Genomic DNA, 9515 nt, shown 5'->3' on the forward strand with positions numbered 1-9515 from the left:
GATATACAGACATAATCAGCCGAAAATATTCATCTGCAGGGGCCAGGCTGCTTACCTGCGCGTCTCTTGTGCTGGCCAGGAAAAGCAGGAACCCAGTGGAGTCACGTGAATGCACGTCACATAACTCTGCTCCGTTCCTTCTCCTGGGGGCGGGGCAAGAGAAGTTGTTCGCACAGACTGAAGCAGCAGGGCCCCTGCAGAAGTCTGCAGTTCAGGTAAGGGGGTGGGGAGGTTGTATGCGTGATTACGGGAATGAATAAGTATCTGTGAATGAGTGTGTGTGTGTGATAGCATAGATGGGTTAATTGGGCTGGGATAGCATGGCATAGGGAGCCTGTAATCATACTGCTATCATGGTTCTAGCATGTACTGGCTGATTTAGCATGATAGGAGTGTGATTGCTGTTAATTATATTTATAATCTGACTTTTTTTGTCCACATTTGGTGTGTTGATGATGATAAAAAATAAAAAAAAAAACCACACTTTAACAAAAGGTGTGTGTGGGGGGGGTCATCTTCAGTTTCGACCAAGTGAATCCTGAATTTTCGGTTTTGGTCCAAAATTTTCATTTCGGTGCATCCCTACATATTTTAACTATTTTCCACTTCAAAACATATCTGTATATTATTAGAGCTTTAAAAAAAAATGAGTAACATCATTTAAACTTGAACTTGTTTTTCCTTTTGTTCTACAGCTATGTGAAAAAAGCAAAACAAGAAGCAAAAAACGGAAACCTTTCAAAATCAATAGAGTATTTCCGAATAGCAGACAACATATATCCTAGTGAAAAGTTAAAGGGTCGTATAGAAAAACTTGAAGAAGCACTTAAACAGCTTGATCTGCAAGAAGAGCAAGATGACGAGTTTGTGGATGTGTTAAACAGTGGATTGATGGTTTACAAAGAATTGTATGCCAAGCTGTTTGAACATCAGAAAGAAGGTGTTGCTTTTCTTTATAGTCTCTACAGAGATGGACGAAAAGGAGGCATTTTGGCTGATGACATGGGCCTAGGAAAGACTATACAAGTTATTGCATTTCTCTCTGGAATGTTTGATGCTGAGCTCATCAAATGTGTTGTACTGATTATGCCAACCACACTAATTAGCAATTGGGTAAGGGAGTTTGAGAAGTGGACTCCAGGCATGAGAGTAAATGAGTTCCATGGCACAAGCAAGAAAGAGCGGACTAGAGATCTAGAAAAAATACAAAGAAAGGGAGGTATCATAATTACTACTTACCAAATGTTGATCAATAACTGGCAACAGATCTCCACCTACAATGGAAGAGAGTTTGTGTGGGACTATATTATTCTAGATGAAGCACACAAAATTAAAACCTCGTCAACAAAGACGGCAAAAGCTTGTTATGCAATTCCTGCAAAGAATCGTATCCTTCTTACTGGGACACCCATCCAAAATAATCTTCGTGAGATGTGGTCACTTTATGACTTTGCTTGTCAAGGAACTCTTTTAGGAACATTAAAGACTTTTAAGATGGAGTATGAAAATCCAATTACACGAGCAAGGGAGAAAGATTCCACACCAGGTGAAAAAGCTCTTGGACTAAAGATTTCAGAAAACCTCATGAAAATCATACAACCCTATTTCATCAGACGGACAAAAAGTGACGTGCAAAAGAAAAAGGTGCCTGAAAATCAAACCAGCACAGAAACAAGCACAAGAGGCCTTACTATGCCATCTCTATCAAGAAAGAATGATTTAATAATATGGGTATACTTATCATCAATTCAAGAAGATGTGTATCGCAAATTTATTTCTCTAGACCAAATCAAGGAATTACTAATGACTACTAGATCCCCTCTTGCTGAGTTGACCATCTTAAAAAAGTTATGTGATCACCCCAGGCTTCTCTCTGCACGAGCTTGTGTTCAGCTTGGATTGGAAGGAGATGATTACCAATACAATGAAGGTGATCATGAAACGGTAACAAAGTTTGATCATCTTTCTGATGAGGCTCTAATTGAGGAATCTGGAAAGCTGTCATTTCTCATTGAACTTTTACAACAACTCAGAGAGGAGGGGCATAGAACTCTTGTTTTTTCTCAGTCACGAAAAATGCTAGATATTATTGATCGTATCTTGTGCAACAGAGGTTTTAAGATTATGCGCATTGATGGAACTGTCCCCATTGTAGAAAGGGAAAAGGTTATAAACAAGTTTCAGAGCAATAGAAGTTATAGTGTGCTGTTGCTTACAACACAGGTTGGTGGTGTTGGGCTAACACTAACTGCTGCTGATCGTGTGGTTATCTTCGATCCCAGCTGGAACCCAGCAACTGATGCTCAAGCTGTTGATAGAGCGTACCGCATAGGACAGCAAGAGAATGTGGTGATTTATAGGCTTATCACATGTGGCACAGTAGAGGAGAAAATTTACAGAAGACAGATCTTTAAGGATTCCTTAATTAGACAAACAACCGGTGATAAGAAGAATCCTTTTCGCTATTTCACAAAGCACGAGTTAAAGGAATTATTTTTATTAGAAGACACCCGAACATCTTCAACACAAATTCAGCTTCAGAATATGCATGCAGCTCAGAGAAAAACAGATACTCGCCTAGATCTGCATATTGCTTACCTGCATACATTGCACATATTTGGCATTTCAGACCATGACCTTATCTATGCACATGAAGTGTGCTCACAAGATGATGATCAATATGAAGATGAGTGTGAAGGTCATTACATTCAACAGAGGGTGCAGAAGGCTCATGAGTTAATGCAGATGGAATCACAAATGAATAAGCAACTAATGGAACAAATACAAAATGGAACTGAAGGAGCATGGTTAAGACAAACTGAAGCCCCTGAAAAAGTGAAGGAAAAACGCAATACCAATCCTAAGGAGTACAACTCTCATCCTGGGACTGTTGATCTCACAGTAGATGATATTGGCAACATCAGCTGCCAAATGACCAGTATAGTGATAGAAGATTCCAGTGCGGATGAGGATGAAAGTCTTCAACCTGCTCATTTTGCCATGACGGTGCCTAGCCTAAAAAATGGAAACACCACTGGTACTAGTTCATCTCCCACTACTTTAGCTGAAAGAAATTCTCCGTTTACCAACTACCAAAACGTTTTAAGTCCTGAAGAGGTAAGAGATGCTGATATAATTCCTACTAAGAAAGATATCAGTTTTGAACTGTTAGGTGAGCCACATGGAGCAGAGGGTAATGCTTATAGTGTTACTGTAGTTTCAGAAAGCATTTCAACACTGAATACAGCTCATAAAACATCTACTGAGGCTAGAAGACATTCAGAAGCTAACACTGTAGAAGTTAACACCACATTGGGTATGAAAAAAGAACATTGTGAAACTAGCTTGTCCGTGCAAAAGTCCCAATTACCGTGTGATTTCAATCTTTTGTTGGAGGACTCCATGGAAAAAGATGTGTCCAATTGTTCTATGAGGGAGACAGAGAGTGTTATGGAGACATCAGTGGCCCCAGAGATGGAACCAATGCTGGTGCTAGAAGATTCCATAGAAAACACTACAGAAGAGGTCAAACTTTTGCACACATCCAAAGAATTTAAAAGCGGAACAAATGAAATAAGTATCTCAAACTTAAAAACTGTAGTAGACTGTTTTCAAGTATCGGTGAACAAAAGTAGTAATGAAATGGATGATTTAGCAGTTGATGAAAATGCTAAAATTGATATTGGTAATGTGAATATTCAGTTTAATGTCAACTTAGATAGTGAAGATGAAGAGGAAATGCATTTCACTGTTAAAAACAAAGCTAAACGAAGAGTCTTGTCTGACAGTGAGTCAGATGGCTCTGTGTTTGTTGTAGATGAGATTGATAAAATGAATTCTCCTTTTAACAGTCCGTCCATAAAGGGAATAAGTGCTTCTACACCAAAACTTGAGAAATCTTTATCAGACTCACTTTTTGCTCAGAGGAGGAGTTACGGAGGTCGCAGATCTATTGCATCTAGGAGGTCTATTGTCCATGTTGCAGTTGAAGAAGCAACAGATGTGCAGGAAACTATTGATAATGGCACCACAGAAGATAGCGAGGAGGGAGAAGATGAATTTATTGCAGGGGAAGCCAAAGAAATTGAAAATGAAGAGTATGTGGAATTGGAGGAGGAGCCAGTTGGAGAGACTCTCCCACTAGAGGAAAGCATAGTGACTTCTCAAGATGACTATGAATCAGATAGTTTTGTAGTCAAAAGTTCATCAGAGCAAGAAGAAGATGGCAGCACAAATGAATCTACTGGTGAGGTGGAACTAGGCTCTGGAGAAGAGATGGACTCCCTTGCTCAAGAAACTGATTGTGTGCAAGTAGTTTCATTAAATGAAAGTTACACCTCTCTAGTGAAACGTGGAAAACAATTTAAAGATGATGGATGTGTGAAAGAAGCATTGGACTGTTTCTTGAAAGCCCTTGACATAAAATCAGGGGACCCAGAGGTTATGATGATGACATTAAGCTTATATAGACAGTTATCATAGATGTAGGTATTTATCCCATTGTTATATCTCTATGTTAATCCTATGTAATTGAACTATCTGCTTTGCTTACAGAGATACAACAGGGCTTCTGGAAATTACATTCCATAAATTTCATTACAGAATTCAGTTACTGATGCACATTTACTTATGCAAAAATCCACTTATTTGGTTCTAATGCTTTTTGTTTTGTTTACATCCTTCAACACTTTTCTAAAATAAAGAAAAATAAGCAAGCTGCAATTTAGAACTGATCAGATTACAGGTTGTTAATCTAACTAAATGTATTATACCTTGCTGAACAGCTTTAGATTGTAAAGCCGCATTTACAAATGTGTAATAAACATTGCTTGTACAAACATCCAAATACATCTTTGCCTACTATATTGACCTTTCAGATATTTTTATGGGATTAAAGGGCTATAGTTTAATATTTTATTTAATTAAAACTTTCAATTTTACATTTATACCTCCTTTAAGGTATACCTTTAAGATATGCGATAGCCAACAGGAGTCCCTTTAACACCTTAGTGACCAATGACATGCCAGGAACATCATGGGGAAAGCTACAGTTAAAGACCAATAAAGTGTCTGGTATGTAATGAGGTTAAACAAGTTTAGCAATTAAGTATTACTTTCTTCACTTAGCCAAAGTTGCCGCAATGCCTTGATATTGGGGTATTCATCAACACCAAAGAAACGGGAGCTGTGATTGCTCATATTGAATATATAAATACAATTTTTAAAAATATACACTCACTTTATTGGGTACACCTTGTTAAACTACCTTCATTCTTCGTGGCATAGTTTCTACAAGGTGCTGGAAACATTCCTCAGATTTTGGTCCAAATGGAGATGATGGCATCATGCAGTTTCTGAAGATTGGTCAGCTGCACATCCATGATGCAAATCTGCTGTTCCACCACATCCCAAAGGTGCTCTATTGGATTGAGATCTGGTGACTGTAGAAGTCATTGGAGCACAGTCAACTCATTGTCATGTTTAAGAAACCAGACCAGGCAACATCCAATTTTGGTGAGCCTGTGTGAATTGTAGACTCGTTTCCTGTCCTTAGCTGACAGGAGTGACACCCGGTGTGGTCTTCTGCTGCTGTAGCCCATCTGCTTCATGTTTTGCAGTGTTGTGCATTCAGAGATGGTATTCTGTATACCTTGGTTGTAATGAGTGGTTATGTGAGTTACTGTTGCCTTTCTGTCATCTCAAACCAGTCAGCCCATTCTCCTCTGACCTCTGTCATCAACAAGGCGTTTTCGTCCACACAACTGCCGCTCACTGGATATTTTCTCTTTTTTGGACCATTCTCTAGAGATGGTTGTGTGTGAAAATCCCAGATGATCAGCCCATCTGGAACCAACAACCATGCCACATTCAAAGTCACTTAAATCCCCTTTCTTTTCCATTCTAATGCTCGGTTTGAACTTCAGCAAGTTGTCTTGACCACGTCTACATACCTAAATGCATTGAGTTGCTGCCATGTGATTGGCTGATTAGCTATTTGTGATAACAAGCAATTAAACCTGGTTTATAAATGGTGTGTGTGTATGTATATATGTATAATATATATTTATAGTTCTGCTTCTGATTTAAAGTTCTTGGTTGTTTTAAAAGAGTAAGTCTAAGGTTAGACTTATATTACTATTTAATTGCAGGAAGCTAGGAAGGAAATAGGCAGTAGTAGAAGAGACCGATTAATCTTGCTCTTAGGCCTGTTTAAAATCCAAAGAGTTAACTACTAGTTAATTATAGTTAAACTTCAGTTAACTAGTGGCTTTAAACATTTTTTTAAATAAATTTTAAAAAAGAAAAACATTTTGTATTGCCTGTGTCGCTGTTTGCACTGCAGTAGTTTCACAGGGAGCGTTTTTTTGCAGACTCTACGCGAGAGCACAGTGCAGTTTTGCACAGTTTTTCAGCAGTAACTATGCCAATAAGAACAACCACTGTTACTCGTAGTACATTACATTTATTTACAGTGTTAGTCAGTAGAACAATTTATAAACACATACAATAACATCTGGTGCAAAGGAGAAGAGGGCCCTGCTCTTGCAAATTTACAATCTAGTCGGTGGTTGAGGGGGAAGTGAGACAATAGGCGACGACTGCTTGGATGGGGATAAGTAGATCTGGTTCTGATGTGTTGAAGCTGTTGATTGTTTAGATGGCTTGATTATGACGATGGCTGGGAGTAATGGGAAGGAATGCTGTACGCGTCTCTGAACAGGTGGGTTTTTAGAGAGGTTTTGAAAGTTGCGTATGAGGCAGAAAGTCTGATGGAACGGGGAAGGAAACTCCAGAGGAGCGGTACGGGTGAAATCCTGAATACGGGAGCAGGAAGGGGTAACAACAGTAGAAGAAAGCAGCAGGTCGTGAGAGGAGTGAAGGGGCAGGTAGGGGTGTATTTGGATAGGATGATAGAGATGTAAGGGGGTGCAGAGTTGTTAAGGCCAGGGTCAGAAGTTTAAATTTGATTCTGAAGGGTATGGGGAACCAATAAACCGATAGGCATAGTGGAGCAGCGGATGATGAATGGCGGCTGAGAGAATGTAATCTAGCTGCAGTATTGAGGATGGATTGAAGCTGTGAAATACGGGAGCGGGGTAGACCGGTTAGTAGTGAGTTGCAATAATCCAAGTGGGATATCACAAGGGAGTGGATTAGTAACTTGGTGGTTTCTTATGTGAGGAAAGGGCGGATTCGGGAGATGTTTTTCAGGTGGAAGTGGCAGGATTTGGTGAGGGACTAGATGTGAGGGATGGAGAGAGCAGAGTCAAGGGTGACACCAAGGCAGCAAACCTGGTCTGTTGGTTGGATAGTGGCGTTGTCAATGGTAATAGAGATATCAGGAAAAGTGGACAGAGCAGATGGCGGGATTACCATGCGTTCGGTCTTAGAGATGTTGAGCTTTAGGTAATGGGACGCCATCCATGATGTGATTCCTGATAAACAGAAGAGAGGGGGAAAGGTCAGGAGCAGAAATATAGATTGGGGTGTCTTCTGCATACAGGTGGTACTGGAAACCAAAGGGGGAAATAAGTTGTCCAAGGGAAGAAGTATAGACGGATAATAGCAGAGGCCCAAGAACTGAGTCTTGAGGAACACCAATAGATAGCGGTAGGGGAGAGGAGCAAGTTCCAGTGAATGAGATTCTAAAAGTACGGTCAGAAAAGTAGAATTTAAGCCATGAAAGAGCAGTGTCACGGATGCCACGAGCATGGAGGGTTTGTAGGAGGAGAGGGGGTGGTCGACTGTGTCAAAGGCTGCTGAGAGGTCCAAGAGAATAACCAGTGAGAATAGGCCTTTTGTTTTAGCTGCGAGGAGGGCATTAGTAATTTTAGTGCAGTCTCTGTTGAATGCTGTCGATGGAAACCGGATTGTAGAGTTTGAAGAGAGTTTGTTAGTTGACGTATTAGCCAAAGTAGCAGCGTAGAGAGTGAGACTATTAATGTGCTAGCTCCTTGTCTGCTGTCCTGTTGCTCCTCATCCACCCAGAGCATAAGGAGCAGCAAACATTGTGGAAAGCAAATAAGAAGGGGGAAGTGCATTTGATCGTTTCACCAGTTCCCAGGATGAGCCATCAGCTCTGCACTCAACAGAAGGCTGTGTCATTGAGGAAAGAGGCAGAAGAAAGTCTTAGGGCAGCCTGCATAGTTGGTTCTACAACAATTGGTACCATCGCCTCACTAGAGACAGAGGGACAAAACAGGTGTTCCAGAGACAATAGCGGCTACGGCTAGTAGTGCTGTCAGCCAAAGAGCAAGACCGGTTTGAGAACCGCAACACCCCCAGCACACACTTGAACAATTAGGGCATTCCACTACAGGAGGTCAATGTCCACATAGCAGGCTTATAAAATATCCAGACTTATTGGGCAGTTGATTGCTGTTGGGGCTGCATCCTTTTCCATGATTGAAGTGGAGTCTTTCACACAATTAATGGCAGCTGTCGCTCAGCAATACAAACTTCCCTCACATTCCCCTTTTAGTAGGAGTATTGTCCCCTTGCTGTATTATTGGTCCTGTGTTGCAGCAGTGAAAGAGGAGCTTTCCAAGGCTGCTGGTCAGGGTGTGCATTTAACACATTTGTGGAGTACACCCAGCGGGCAGCATGCCTTTCTTTCCTTGACTTGTGGCAGCCCGGTGTGTCTAAGGAAGCTGCTGCAGCAGGCTATCAATCATTCCTTCTTCATACAGAACTGATGGATGAAAAGCCCACTTTCGAAAATATTCTGCGTGCAGTAAGGAAAATGTTGTCACTGGGTGGGAGCAGAGTCGTAAAACAATGTTTAAGTGGGGTTTGTGCTAACCGACGGAGGTTCAAACGCGGTTAAAGCGCTGTAAGATGGCAATATTGTTGGTGTGTGCTGTGAAGCTCACGTTATCCATCTTATAGTCGAGTCAGCAGTGCCAGAACGGATGTAGTAGCAATAGTTCTGTCACACTGCAGGAAGATTGCTAGGCACTTCCACCACTGTGTTAAGGCTAGCCAACCTGTGAGGGAAGAGCAAGAGAGGGCAGGTCTTCCCATACACTGTCTATGACAAGATGTGAGTATGTGGTGGAATTCAACTTTAGATATACTGGAGAGGATTTTTGTTTTCCACAGGTGTTTTGTATTCCATATCGGGACTTCGCTGGCTGGACCAGGACGTCACCGTTTGCAGCCGAGGGACTCACTGTAGATTTCGGGCTCCTTTTTGCACATGTTGTGCCTTTTGTATGTAAGTCACTTTATGCGATTGCGGATACTGCACCATTGGTTTTATTTAGGGCTGCAACTAACGATTATTTTAATAATCGATTAGTTGCCCGATTATTTTTTTCGATTAATCGGATAAAAAAAAATATGCAAATTTTTTGTTTATTTAAAATAATTTAATGAACTGGATGTTAAAAAACAACTTAAAATTTACATTAACATTCTTATTTTGTTATGATGTAATAAAAAAACAATATTTTCAAAGTACAAAAACCCAAACACAATATTTATGAAACAAAATAACCCCAAACATTCTGAAA

General features: G+C 40.5%; 1 pseudogene; it reads left to right on the forward strand.

The window, feature by feature from the left end:
• Positions 1-702: 702 nt before the first annotated feature.
• Positions 703-4482, forward strand: LOC149276098 (DNA excision repair protein ERCC-6-like pseudogene; annotated as a pseudogene).
• The last annotated feature ends 5033 nt before the right edge of the window (positions 4483-9515 follow it).

Source organism: Sceloporus occidentalis, unplaced genomic scaffold (genome assembly GCF_023333645.1).
Source record: "Sceloporus occidentalis isolate IW3139 unplaced genomic scaffold, rSceOcc1.0.p SCAF_247, whole genome shotgun sequence".
In the NCBI taxonomy this organism is placed as follows: Eukaryota; Metazoa; Chordata; class Lepidosauria; order Squamata; family Phrynosomatidae; genus Sceloporus; species Sceloporus occidentalis.